Here is a 14,441-nt window from a genome sequence, read left to right on the forward strand (position 1 = left end):
GGGCAAATGGAGCTGGGTGGCCTGCCTGGGGCTGCACAGCTGGGTGATTGTTGGGTGTCTGTTGGACTCAGGTGCTCCTGGCTCAAGGGCCAGTGCTCTGTCTGCCACCCAGCCGCCCCTATTATTATTATTATTATCATTACTATTTTATTATATTTTGGTTCTTTTTTTTGTTTTTTTCAGGGCAATGGGGTTGGGGTGGCTTGCAGGGGGTCACACAGCTGAGTGATTGTTGGGCGTGGGGCCAGATTTGGGCTCAGGTGCTCCTGGCTACAGGGCCAGTGCTCCATCCACTGTGCCACCTGATCATACCTACAATTATCATTTTTTAAATTTAAATTTTAATTTTTTTCTTCCCCCTTTATCGCTCATGCAGATCTATATTTTTTGGGGGAGGGGGTATTATGTTTACTCTTAAACAAGAATATTTTAGTAATATATATAAAAACATTATTTGTACAAAATAAGAATAAATAAATAAAAAAAGAAAAAATAAATCATATACCATTGAACTATTTTGCTACCATAAAATAGATCTGATATTGCTCATTTAGGACAAGTTGATTTTCCCCACCTAGAATCATAGAATTTGAGAATCAGAAAGAACCTTAGTTTACCCATAGACATAAGATATCTTCATTATAATATGCTTGGTGAATGGCTGAGTGTGCTACTAAGAAAATTACTGCCTTAGATCCTTATTAGTCATGTGCCCTTGGTAACTGAGTCTTAGTTTCCTAAGCAACAAAATAGGTACAAAAATAGTCAATGAGCATTTATTAAGTACCAACTATTTGTTTCATAGTGCTAAGTGTTGGGAATACAAAGAAAGCCAAAAGAAAGTCAGGGTCTACTGGAGGAAATAACACGTAAGCAACTGTTGAGGATGAATTGGCAATAATCAAAATGTAGTATATCTGCCATACAGGGTTGTGGTGAGGGTAAAAAGGAGTTAATACTAATAACTCAGCATACAATTATATCCTATAAGAAAGGGAACTTCCTTTCTTTTCCCTTCTCAAAGAAAGTTTAAGTGGATAAAACACCTATTGAGAGATGAAATAAAATGTATTGATGCTTCTGAGATCAGGAAGTTGCAAATAATGCATTTAAAATTATTAACCAATTTATTTCTAGTCTTATTCTATATAATTCACATGCTTTATCATATTTATAAATCACATCTAGATGTGCTGTCTTGCCCTTCACTGGTTTCACTTACCAAATAAAGACCATCTATTTCTAAGACCACATATAGGCCAGAATAATTATAGAAATTCTAAAGAACGCCAGAGTTAGACAAACCATGGGTTTGGTCCTAGTGAAGTATACAGCTCTGTGAAGGAGCATCTTGTGTCAGAGCTGGAGAAAGGGATTAAGTAGAAGGGGGGGAAGGAAGTTGTTGTGGGGGAAGGGAAGGAAGAGCCAGGGGCCTCTGGGTGGCCAAATGTGCTCAGTATCCTTGGCCAAAACTTCTATCCATCCATTTCTGTCCCTGGCTCCCTCTGGATAGGAGAAATTATTCTAAGTCAGATCAATGCCTTGCCTTATACTTATGTATGAAACAAAACAAAGCTAAAAAGCCACAACATACACGTTCCCCAGCCCGAAGCTCTCCTCTTTGGGTATTAGACCTCCAATTATATATTATGGCTTGTAGAAGGTGGCCCATGCCGCCGCCTTAAACGGATAACGTTAAGCAAAGGAATCAGAGCAGACAAAGGCAGCCCAGACCTTTCAGTTTGCTCAGCAGAGCTCATATAACTGCAAGTCTAATAAATGGCCCAGCTGGAAGAACACTCTGTGTATTGACATGCAAATAAGAACAGCAAGAATCACTTTCCCCTAAAACTACTCCTCTCCGGCAAATCTCTCGGTAAGTCACTGCTGGCTTCTAGATGGTAAGTTCCTTGAGAGCAGGAGCTGAATTTTCTGCTACTTGGGACTTCGTACAGGCTCGGACACAGCCAGCACTTAGAGGGATTCAATAAATGACTGTTGAATGAAAGAAGGATTCTGGAATAATCTCCTGAAGAGCATAAATGAGGTATGCACTCCACCAGTCCCTAGAAGGGAGGGAGAGAAGGATGGGAAGGGAGGGAGGAGGAGGAAGGGAGGGAAAGGAAGAGAAGGATGGAGAAGAAGGGGAAGGGGAGGAAAGGGAGGGAAGAAAGGGAGAGGAAAGGAAGAAGAGTTTGGGAAAGGAGGGAAGAAGGGAAGGGAAGAAAGGGGAAGAAGAGAGGGAAGGGAGGAAAGAGAAGGAAGGGAGTAAAAAGGTGGGAAGGAAGGAAAGAAAGGGACAGAGGGAAGGGAGAGGAGGAAGGGAGAGAAGAAGAAGGGAGAAAGGGAGGGAAGGGAAGGGAATGAAGGGAGGGAAGGAAAAGAGGAAAGGAAGGGAAGGGAAGGAAAGAAAGAAAAGGGACCACTTAGTCACTTCTCAGGCACAGATGCAGGAACAAGAAATAATTTCTAAAATAAGAGCTCTGCATTTTACAAAGTGTTCCCTCATAACACCCCAAGAGGAAGATAATGTCAATATTATTATTTCCATTTGACATGGAAGGGAACTCAAGATTCTCACTGAGACAATCATTTCCCCAGGGTCTAGACTAGAACCCAGATTCTCTGTCTGGCTCCGTAAAGGGTATTAGATTCAAAGTTAGAAAAGTAGATTTTTTAAGTTAAGGCTCTGATGCAAAATTAGTCAGGTTAACTTCTTTGTGCCTAAATTTCCTCATTCAAAAAATGGGCATAATAATAAGAGTAGGGCCTAGTTCTCAACTGGAGCAGTATGAAGGTTCAAAAGGACAATGTAAAGCAGTCCTTTGTCAGTAGTGAAGGCTATATAACGATATCTAGATATCTAAATAAATGGATGTTAGATAGGGAGAGAGAGAGAAAGAATACATAATTCTTGCCCTGTTCCAGGTAACCACAATGAGACTTGGGATTGGAAAGCAGGTTACTTCTAGTCAATTATGACTCCTTACTGAGGGTTTTGCAATGGGAAATGATGAAGAATACTTAACGTCTCAGTGTCGATTTAAAAGAGGAAACACCACCGAGCTGGGCCTCTCTCAACTCCAGTTTCCCAGGTGGATCTCCTATGATTCCAGGTATAGAAGCCCTTCCCTGCTTCAACATCATTAACCTCACTGGTGCTTCCCACATGGATCATGGTCTCAACTTGTTTTTTTCTTTCCTAGTATTAGGAATATATCATGATCACAAAAACCTGAGTTACAAAAGGTCTGATGATCTTTGAGAGACATTTGAGATGACTGTGCTGTTCCCAGAACAGAAGGAAGATTAACACAAGCTTGGCTATTTGATTGGACAGAGCTCAGCCAAGATGAAATGTGAAATAGCTAATTGCATCCTAATGAGCCTTTAATGTTGACTCCCAGTCAATTATAATTATAGTTACTAAATTTTGTTAATTCTGCTCATGTATACTGTGATTCTTCAGTTTGTCATTTCTTTCTGTTTAAGAAGAAACACGTGTCCCATATCCAGATCGTAATGGACACTGAAATGGGGGTTTGGTGGAGTCAATTCCAACTGACCACACTCTGATGGTTAAATTTTTAGAATTAGCATTTACACTGCAGAAATCAGTAATACTACAATCAGAGTTTGGATTATTGTTTTGTTGATTGTTTTAATTTAAGAAAGTGATGTAGGGGCGGCTAGGTGGCACAGTGGATAGAGCACCGGCCCTGGAGTCAGGAGTACCTGAGTTCAAATCTGACCTCAGACACTTAATAATTCCCTAGCTGTGTGGCCTTGGGAACATCATTTAACCCCATTGCCTTGCAAAACTAAAAAAAGTGATGGAGAACATATTAACAATGTAGGTTAAACTTAAATGGTATCTCTGCATTCATCACTCTACTCCTCTCCCTCCTCCCACAGACAGCAGTAAACATTTATCAATACATCCCTGACTGAATGCCTCTTTTACTCCTCCCTTTGAGAAATCCCATATACTTGCAAGCCATAATTCTCACCAGAATTAGTATTATCCTAGGGACACTAGGGTGGAGGTTTATTAAAGAGCCAATGTAGCAAACCAATGAATGGAGAATGAGGAGCCTAATTTCCCTAATTATGGGTTAGGCCTCTTTAGACCTGAAACAAGGGTCAAACTGAAACATCTAGTTATTGAAAAGGGAAAAGTGTCTGATCCTCCATTGGCTAAGCCTAGGAGAGGGTGCCTTTATATTAGACTTAAATCTCCCCAGATTCCCAACTCAAATCTTACTTCACCTTGGAAACTTTCCTTGATTATTGTTCTGAGCACTAGAACCCTCCACATTAACTTAGTACTCTGGTTCTCAGATTGGATGAGGTCAATTTATATTCGATTGTTAATTTTCCTTGGTTGTTTCTTACAAGTATGTTTTGTTTCCATAACTAGTCTTTAAACCACAAAAAGGGAAGAAGCCCAAGTCTCCTATTTTCCTGTTCATCCCCTCCCCACACACCCACTCCCCACCCCCCATGCCAAATACAGTGCTCAATAAAAATTGTTGACTCACTGGCATGTAATAACGTGGTAGGGTAAGGAAGACTGGATGTGGGCCAAGGCTTTCCAGGCTGCGGCCCAACCTGCAGAGTATTAAACTGGAATAGCATGATAACGCATGGGGATAAGCAAAAGACTTCAAGAGCTGGTTGGTGTCCAGAAGACCGTGGTCCCACTTCACTATAGCCTGCCATGCACACCCCATCTTAGACAAGTGACTACTCGGAACCTAGAAAGGCCCCCAAGTGTAGCTCTCTGGATTCAAGTTTCTGCCTAGAGTGCAATTTTATGACTGATAAACCTTGGGAATAGAGGTCTAAATGAAAATGTTGATAGAGTATTAACCACACCAGAATGAACAGCCCTGCCACAATGTCTTCTTCACTTATTTGTAGACTGGCCTGAAGAATGGCAGATGAGAGATCATGCTGCCACAGATCGATCCATCGGTAAATTGTCTTTGATTTTGTTTAGGACGTAGACATTGCAGATTTTCACCATTAAGATAGGAAGAGGAGACATAACAAAACAACAAACACAAGAATAAGCATGATACCAGGTGGTTCCCCCATACCTGGGATTCATTCCCTTCTCATCTCAGCCTCTACACTTCATTCAAGGCCTGGCTCAGGGACCAGTTCCTGACCACTCTCATTGCTACTGGAAATAGTCCCTGAAATTCTCTGTTTCTGTGTTGTCACTCCCCACTCTCCTCCCAGTAGGATGTAGTCTCCTTGCAGGAAGAGATCTTTTTCTGTTCTTAAAATCCCTGTGCCTACCATTCACACACTACAATGGGCTCAGCAGGCCCTGAAGGCACCAGCTCTGGAGGTAAGGAAAAGCTGAATTCAAATCCAGCCTCAGCTATTTACCAGCTGTACAGCCCTAGACAAGTCACTCCTGTCAGACCAAAACTACTCATCTCTAAAGTAGGGATAATGATGATCCTCTCAGCTCCTAGGGTTGCTCTGCCTGTCACATAGTAGGCCCTTGATAACTGGAGGATCTTTAAGAATTTTGTGTGGGAGAGGATTGAGTTTGGTATTTCCTTAAATGAGGATTTGAGAATTTGCCTTGAAATTGTTGACTGACTGCCTGGGAGTATTCCCCTCTTAAAACACCTGCTTGAAGGACAGATCTTAAGATTTAAAGCAATGAGACATAAATAAGAACAATCCATTCATTTAGCAGCATTTCTTGTTAGCCCAGCTACTAAAAATTCAGATTAAAATCTTCTCACTCCTCAGGTATAGTGAGGTATATCATCAGGTATAAGAAACAAGGAGAGATGGACTTCTGATGAGGTCTACATTTGATTTAATAAAGCAAACAGAGATTAAGCTCCTATTACATACAAGGCACTATGCTGGGTTATGGAGGAAAAAAGAAAAAAAACACAATCCCTGCCCTCGAGGAGCTGACATTCTATTGATGGGATAAACATGTGTCCAGAGAAGGTGAATACAAGATCATCTGAAAAGAAGAGAACATAAGTGAGATCAAAGGAAGCTTCAAGGCTCAAATGAGCTATTGTATGTAAAAACACTTTTCAAACCTTAAGACTTACATCAATGTAGGTGGTGTTTATAATTTATGCTAAAGATTCTGAGATACAGACATAGGGAAGGAGTGCATTCCAGGTATCAGTAAAAGCTTGTGCAAATGCACATTAGTAATTGGGGGGGATAAAATAATATTAAAAATCAAGTATATTAGTGGGAAATGGTATTTTGAATTTAGAAAACAGCTAATAGACCATTTTGACTTGCGTATAGAGGCACAAAAGGCAGAAAGGTAAGATAATGCAGGAAAGGTATCCTGGAACCAGATGCTAGAGGAGCCTAGAACCCCAGACTCATAAATGTATGCATTATCCTAAAGGCAAAAGGGAGCAAGTAAAGTCTCTTGAGCAAAGGAGAAACATGATTAGATCTGTGCTGTAGGAAAATCAACTTGGAAGCTGTGTGAAGACTGGAGAAGAGACTGAGAGACCCAAAAGTGGGAGAGCCATAGAGTGCTGCAACCATCTAGGTCAGAGGTGATGAAGGCTCCTAAGAGAGTGGTGGCCATTTGATGGGAAAAGAAGGATGAAAGCTGGTGATGTTATATGGAGACAGAATAGGCAAGACTACAACTGACTGAATGTGAAGCCCAAAAATGAAAGGGACAGAAGTTTAGAGGAGGCACAGGGCTAGGGGAAAGATGATGGTTCTGTTTGGAATAAATTATCAGGTGAACAAATGAGCAAATATTTATTATCATTTCATATCTACTTATATGCCAAAGACCCATTGTTTATTCGAGGAAGGAACTCTCTTGGTTAAGGCACATTAAACTCATCTAAAAAGGTATATTTCATTAAGTTTGGATTTAGCACCAGGGAACCAGAGACTCAATTAGCACCTAGGTCCTAGACAAAGGCAATAAAGCATTACTTTAAAAAGAGGACTAAACAGAAATATTATATATTAATTTTATAAATGTTGTTCCCACACAATAGAGTAAACTAGAGTTTGAAGATTATCTTTAAAGAGAAATGGGAACTTGGTCTTCAAGAAAGTCACTTGGAATGAGGTTAGCAGGGCTAGTTAAAATGAGACAGGGATATATATAATAAAATGTGCGATATAGAAAGAACGAGACTAAACAATTATTGCTGTAAAAATAGGGGTTGCTTTGAAACAAAGGAAAAGAAGTAGGAATGAGGGGATCAGATGATAGTTGTTGGATAAGAGGTATGTGGATGGAAAGATGGTTCTCAACTGAGAAGCTGGAATGTCTCATAAAAATAATATAATCCTGCCCCTATCCCTAGGTTAATGTCCTGGGTGCCAACCCCTTCCACTTTCTCCTGAGCCCTGGTAACAAGTGAGAATGGACCTTCCAGTTTGACTGGAGTTCCAGCATGGCATACTCTGATAGATGAGGAGGGAGGCAGCTGTCTTTAGAGGAGTCATTGACTGGAGTTGGAAAATGGAATACTCTGGTAGATGGTGAGGCAGCTGTCCTTAGGTACTTGCCACAGCTAACTTGACTGGAATTGGAAAATGGATTACTCTGGGAGGTGGAGAGACAGCTGTACTTTGATAATTAGAGGAAACCTGAATAGGATCTGGCCACCTCAAATCAGATAGATGTTAACACTCTAATTCTATCTGATGACACTTTAGAAAAAGAGAAGTAGAAGGTCATGGCCCTGTAAGGTACCCTGACTAATAGCAATATGAGAATAGATTTTAGATTGTTTGGACTTTTTGTTGATGGCATTCATGACTTTTTGATGTAACATCAAAGAATGATTCTTAGGTTTTTATCCGTGCTTTGGAATTTCTCTACCTCTCCTTCCCTTTCCCCACTCCTTCTTTCTTTACCACCCCCCCACACCCCACAGGGAGGATCCACCTCCAGAGCAGAGCTGCTATTGTTCGACCTTTCCCATACTGGGAAGAGCAGGCAGCAAACTGCAGTTAGGGCAAGCGTGGGAAATTGGGAAGTCTTACGGGGTGGGGATGGATTGAGTTTTGTTGCATTTTCAATGGAGTATGCCATGGCATACAATTGCCTTAGAATGATCAAACCCTGGCATTATTACTCTGTTTAGATACCCTTAGCGTTTTTGCCAGAGGCTGAAGATTTACCAGGTTGCTTAATCATGACCTTCCTAGATCTAGCTTGTTCCAATCCCAGTGTCCAAACCAGTGACTCACCATCATCATCCCTTCCTTGCCCAATCAGATAGATACCTCCACATACTTCAAATATCTCTCAGTCCTGGAAAGGGAGAAGGTGAAGAGAACAAAGGAAAGGCAAAGGTGGAGCTGTTAAAAGTAAATTTAAGCACATAAAAGTACAGGTAGTATAATAAAGGTGCCCCATCATTTCTGCACATTTTGACTTTGTTGAATTTCCAAAATAATCACATTGCCAATTAGATTTCCTATAGAGGTTTTTCAAATGTGACACTTTTACCGACGACTGTCAGTATTAAAAACAACAAATATCCAAGTTCAAACCTATTGGGATAGATCTCAGTAGTCTAGTCAACATGCATCAGCATGTATTATTTGAGCATAAATTAATAATTAGCTACTAATTAATTAATGCAAAAGCAATACAAGATACCATCTTTGGCCCTGAGGTGAAGAAGATGAGCTATCAAAATAGTTTCCCTAAAGCATAGGTGTACTCCACAAATCAATAAATGCCAGTGGCTCCCTATTACCTCTAGGGCCAAACTGAAGGTCTGCAGAACCATTGTGCTGACCCAATGACTGTATGCCTGTGGAACCTGGACAGTCTACCAGCGCCAGGAAACTGAATCGCTTCCATTTAAATTGTCTTAGGAAGATTCTGAAGATCACCCTGCGAGAGAAGACACCAGACACTGCGGTCCTGCCTTGAGCTAAACTGCCAAGCATTCAAATGTTATTCCAGAGGGGACAACCACAATGGGTTGAATACATTGTTAGAATGTCAGACATACACTTGCCAAAAAAGGCTATTCTATGGAGAGCTCACACAGCTCAAGCAAGGGGGTCAGAAGAAGCAAAACTGAGACACCCTGAAGGTCAATGGAGCACTTTAGAACTGATTGTACAGCACGGGAGACACTGGCGCAGGACACCAGCATGGCGTGCCCTCATCAGTGAGGATGCTGTACCCCATGAGGAATGAAGAATTGAGGTAGATCAAAGGAAGCGTGACATACATCGAGTGATCACCCCAGGTGTTCCTATGGACTATCTGTGCCCGACCAGTGGCAGATCATTCCAAGCTTGTATTGGTCTGATCAACCATAGTCAGACACACTGTAACTTGTCTTTGACATAGTTATGTTGTTTTGGTCCTCTTAGATAATGAAGGACAAGAACCAAGATTAAATATAAAGTTCTGACATGTAAAGTTATTCACCACCTGGTCCTAATCTATCTTTCATAATTTATTTTACCTTATTCCCTTTCACATTACATATGATCCAGCCAAAACAGCCTTCTTGCCATCCCCATTCCCCATCTCTATGCCTTTGGAAGAGAGAAAGGAAGAAAAGGAAGAAAGGAAGGGGGTGGAGCACAGGAGCATGGTTTTGAAGTCTAGAAAGTTAGGCACAAGATGAGAGAACAACAGCACAGGATGACCTTTGCTTTTGGAATCTCTGGTTTTCTTCAAGGCTGAGTTCAAGAGATATCTTCTAAATAGACTATTTCCTGAGAACTCAAGCTGCTAATCTTGTCCCCCCCCAACACATACACACACACACACACACACACACACAATACACACAGACACACACACAGATACACACACTCACACATCTTGTAGTGTCTGTGGTTTGTGTTCTTACCTATGTATCTCACCAGCTGCCTTGTTTGGTTCAGATTTCACCATCATGCTCCTCTTCAAACCTGCCCCCCCATTTTTCCCTATAAGTTTATGAACCCTTTGAGGACAGGGACTACCTTTCTTTTTGTCATACTGTCCCATACATTGAACAATATATTATATTGTGTTGTATGTCACATCCCCGGTAGAATATATGCTTCTGGAGGGCAGATTGGTTTCTTTTGTCTTTCTATTTCCAGGTCAGTGCAAAGTGTCTGATCTAAAAGTGGCTAATAAATGCTAACTTACTGAGGAATAAAACAGCAACGTACCCTAGAAAACACAGGTGGGATTTGAACCCAGGCCCTTGATGTCCAGACCCAGGCTTTTCCCACTTTTCTTTCCCGCCTCTCTAAAGCCTTAGAGAAGCAGGGAGGAAAGAGCAGCAGCAGAGTATTTTTAAGTCCTGAAGAGACTAGAGTTGTTTATTTTTTTAATTCCATAAACTAAAGTGACAGGGTCCTGAATTCCATTAGTAAACTGTGTCTATTAATGGGATTCTGAGTATCCGCTTCTGTGATTTTTTTTGTTTTTGCTTTTTAAAAAAATCAACATCATGCAGTCTAAGAAAAATATACCTAAAAATTTAAAAGCAATAGAAACATTTTAATTCTCTCATTTATTACCATCAGACTATATATTCCATCTGAGACATTTTCTTTTCCCAGGGAGGGGTGGGGATATCAAAGCTAGTTGAAAAATCTTTACCTGATGACATAAAGCAAAGTTTTCTGGGAAGATTTTCAATCCCCGCTAGCATCATTTCTATTCTTCATTCCCCTTGCCAACATTTCTCTCCACACAGCTCACTGGGTGTGAAAAGTGTTGGTGACGGCTGAACCTTGCATGGTGAAATCCCCAGACCCTTTCACCAAGCTGGGTTTGGTTCCTTTGTGTTTAAATGGAAACCCACAGTCTTTCAGGTCTCTGTTTCTCTCCTGTATGCTCCCATATTCTCGACAGACTCAGTGTACCTTATTTTTAAAATTCATCACTTCTTCAGCAAGGATTGTTTGGCCTTTCAGAAAATTCAATTGTGGGGGTTTCACATCTTTACAGGCTACAAATCTCATTGGACTGAAACTTGGCAGGCAGACTGTCAGCTTGGAGTGAAAACTGTCTTACTAAAATGATTTTCATTTTATTGATTGTATGGTCGGCTCTCCTCTTAGTGATCCCCCTCTTTAGTCCTATGGTTTCTGAGATTCTTTATCCTAAATTTGGAAACAAAAGGCCTAGAGTGGTTTCAGACTCCTCCTAAGGCAATTTATTTCAAGAGTCCTGGGTTGCCCAAATCCATTTTGGAACCAATTTCTGTCTTTTTAAAAAGCTAGACTTCAACACACAACAATTTTGGTTAATTTTCCAGTAAGTCCTTCAAGCAAATTAAATCCCAAGTCAGGCATCAGAGGAGGCAAGTTGGTGGTGTAATATTTCCCTGCAAGTCAGTCATTTTTGATTAATTATTGGCACCTATAGAAAGGTAAGAAAAAAGTTCTGAAAAGCAACCCAGAGATTGCACACACAAGCACACAAGGATTCAGAGCTTAGATGAGAGAGAGGGGAAGGAGGGAGGAAGGAAGGAAGGAAAAGAAAATTCATAAGTGGATTTTAATTCATCAGATCTTTTCATGTAAAGATAGAACTTAATAGAACCATATCTTAACATTTCCTATTTATAAGTACAATATATTTATGAACTGATGCAATAGAAATTGCTTCTGTTCTTTTAACTTAAATAAATTTTATATAATAGATGCATCCAGGAGTAATTCCTTTATACAAAATAGTGACCTTGTATGGTTCTAGGGTCATTGTTTTCCCAATGACACCACACTGATGATGAAATTTATGGTCATCAAACACCTAAACTTAGGCTTGGCCTATGAGGGGACTCCCAAAATGCTGGAAAGTTGGAAGAAGATGAGAAGGAAAGGAGATGACAACTGAAAGAGATGCACACAGCTTTTTGTAAAGAGGCCTCCATCATCACATGGTCTCAGGATGGGCAGTAGATGGGCCAGATATCAGACCATTGAGAAATACTTGGGTAAAATGGGAGTTAAAAGAATTGAGTACATTGTAATTGTGTGGCAATGACATTGTGAAAGAGGCTCTCCTAGATCTGGTGGATGATCAAATGAGCCCAGTACATTAAGTGAGTCAAAAGACCTGAGTTCAAGTGAGCCTCAGACACTTACTAGCTAGGTGCTCCTGGGCAAGTCATTTCACCTCTATTTAAATTTCCTTATTTGTAGAGTGGGAATAATAAGAGCACCTACCTTCCATAGTTGTTTTGAGGGTAAAACAAGGTGATATTTAAAAAACATTTTGCAATCTTTAAGGTACAATGTAAAGGCTATCACTCTTTTTCCCCTTCAACATCAGTATCAGTAACAGCAGCAATATGACTAATGAGAACCAGAAAGAAGGAATAAGTTCACAGAGTCATGAGGAAGAACAAAATTACCCCTTGTACTTCATTAGCATTGTGAGTCCATATGGATTGTAAAGCTTCATAGACAGTTTAAAGTGTTGTGGACAGTTGGATTATCTAGCAATACCAAATTTCAATAGGGAAAAACATAAAGTCATACTTAAAAAAACAAAAAATACTCAATAGCTTCATTGGTACAAGAAGAGGGAGAGAAGTTTTCTGGAAAAAATTTGGAAGGAGGGGAGGATTAGTAACTAAAATGTCATTATGAATTAGCAGGATGTGATTGATATGGGATAAAAAAAAACAAATGAAATTTTGAGCTACATCAAGGGAAACAGCTTCCAGGAAGAGAACGATGACTTGGCCAGGTCATACTATAGTTTTGTGTTTGGTTCTAGAGACCACCTTTTAGGAAAGATATTGATAAAAGAAGATGATTCAAAGGAGGACAACCAGAAAGGTGGAGGACCTTGAGTCCTTGTCCCCGGGGAACAGTTGAAGGAACTAGGGATGTGTAGCCTAGAGCAGGGGAATAAATCTTTCGAGGGACAATATTACTGTTTTCTAGTATTTGAAGGGCTGTCAATTGAAAGAGGATTTGTTTAGACTTAGTTTGGTTCTTGAGAATAAGCTCAGGAACAATGTGTAAATTGAAAAGAGGCAAATTTCCTAACAATCTTTGTGGTTGTTCAGTCATGTCCAACTCTTTATGACCCTGGAAACCACTGGAAACCAGCACTGTCCATAGTGTTTTCTGGCCAAGGATGCTATAGTAATTTGCCATTTCCTTCTCCAGTAGATTAAGACAAACAGAGGTTAAGTGACTTGCCCAGGAATACACAGTATGTTCCTAATGCTGGGTTTGTTCTTAAGTCTTCCTAACTCCAATTCTAATAATTGTTCACTGTTGTTGTTCATTATTTTTTAGTCCTTTCTGGGAAAAGAGAGTGATTTGCCATTTCCTTTCCCAGTTCATTTTACAGATGAGGAAAACAAGGGCAAATAGGATTAGACAGTCACAGAGGTATCTTCCAACTCTAGAATATTGTAACTTCTTTCCTGCTCTGAAGGGGTTTCAGCTCCTAGAGAGAGTGAATAACTCCCAGAAGAGAATGGGACCAACTTTAGGAAAAGGTTGCTTGAATCTTGAGTATTATTAAACACTTGGTATTCTTGAATACTCTTCCCTGGCAGGGGAACAACACCCAGAATAATATCATAAGTTCAGAGAATTGTGTAGGTCTTTGAGGAATGCAGAGATCCACAAAAGTGGGGGGCGGGGTATCTTGACTTTTTATGGATTCAAGGGTGAATTCTTTGGATTTTGTTTTGCTTTGAAGTCTTGAAAATTTCAGCATTTGTATAGGAGCCAGGAGACCTTTTCCTTTTTTTGTGAAGATCTAAATATGAACCAGATTCTGATATTCCCAGGGGAATCCTTGGGCATAAGCCAAACAGAAGTCCCCAAGTTTGAACCCATTCTGTGTGGGCTAGAGCTCTGAAAATGGATCATGAATTATGACTTATATAATATAAAATATTTTATAAAGAAAATTGAAGACTGTCAAATTTGGCTAGAAAAGAATTATGTAAATAAATGCGTGTCAATATTTTAGAATACTCTTTAAACTAAACAAGACAAAATAAGTGATGCTTGTGTTTCCTAAACACTGTGATATATATTAGTTTTTTCAGCCTTTAGTTTCCAAACAGTGTTACATAAGCAGATATTCATGCAGTCTTTTCCTTGTAATAATGCCTATTACAACTAGTGATTATTTACTGGTAGTAAAACATCTCTCCAGAGATTAATTTATAATGCCTGAAATGGAACAGAAAAAATTAGTTTCAGAGTTGATCTGTTGCATAGCTATTATTTTCAGAAGTTTTTATTGTTTTAACATAGTTTTAAAATCTTAGTTGAATAACTCTTGGCTTCATAAAACACTCCAATTAGCATTACCAGGGTAACATAGCTGAATGAATACAGTAATAAAGGGACTGGGTTGACATAGTTTCCAGTGCAGAGAATAGAAAATGAGGTTTGATAAACATGTTAATAATACTAACAGACAAATTAAGAGGGGCTTCTGG

General features: G+C 39.9%; 1 long non-coding RNA gene across 1 annotated transcript in view; it reads right to left on the reverse strand.

Annotated features, from left to right (window-relative positions):
- Positions 1-14,441, reverse strand: part of LOC141492624 (uncharacterized) — a 101,903-nt gene that overhangs the window by 66,801 nt on the left and 20,661 nt on the right. The gene's annotated exons all lie outside the window — the stretch shown is intronic.

This window comes from Macrotis lagotis, chromosome 7 (assembly GCF_037893015.1).
Source record: "Macrotis lagotis isolate mMagLag1 chromosome 7, bilby.v1.9.chrom.fasta, whole genome shotgun sequence".
NCBI classification, from domain to species: domain Eukaryota; kingdom Metazoa; phylum Chordata; class Mammalia; order Peramelemorphia; family Peramelidae; genus Macrotis; species Macrotis lagotis.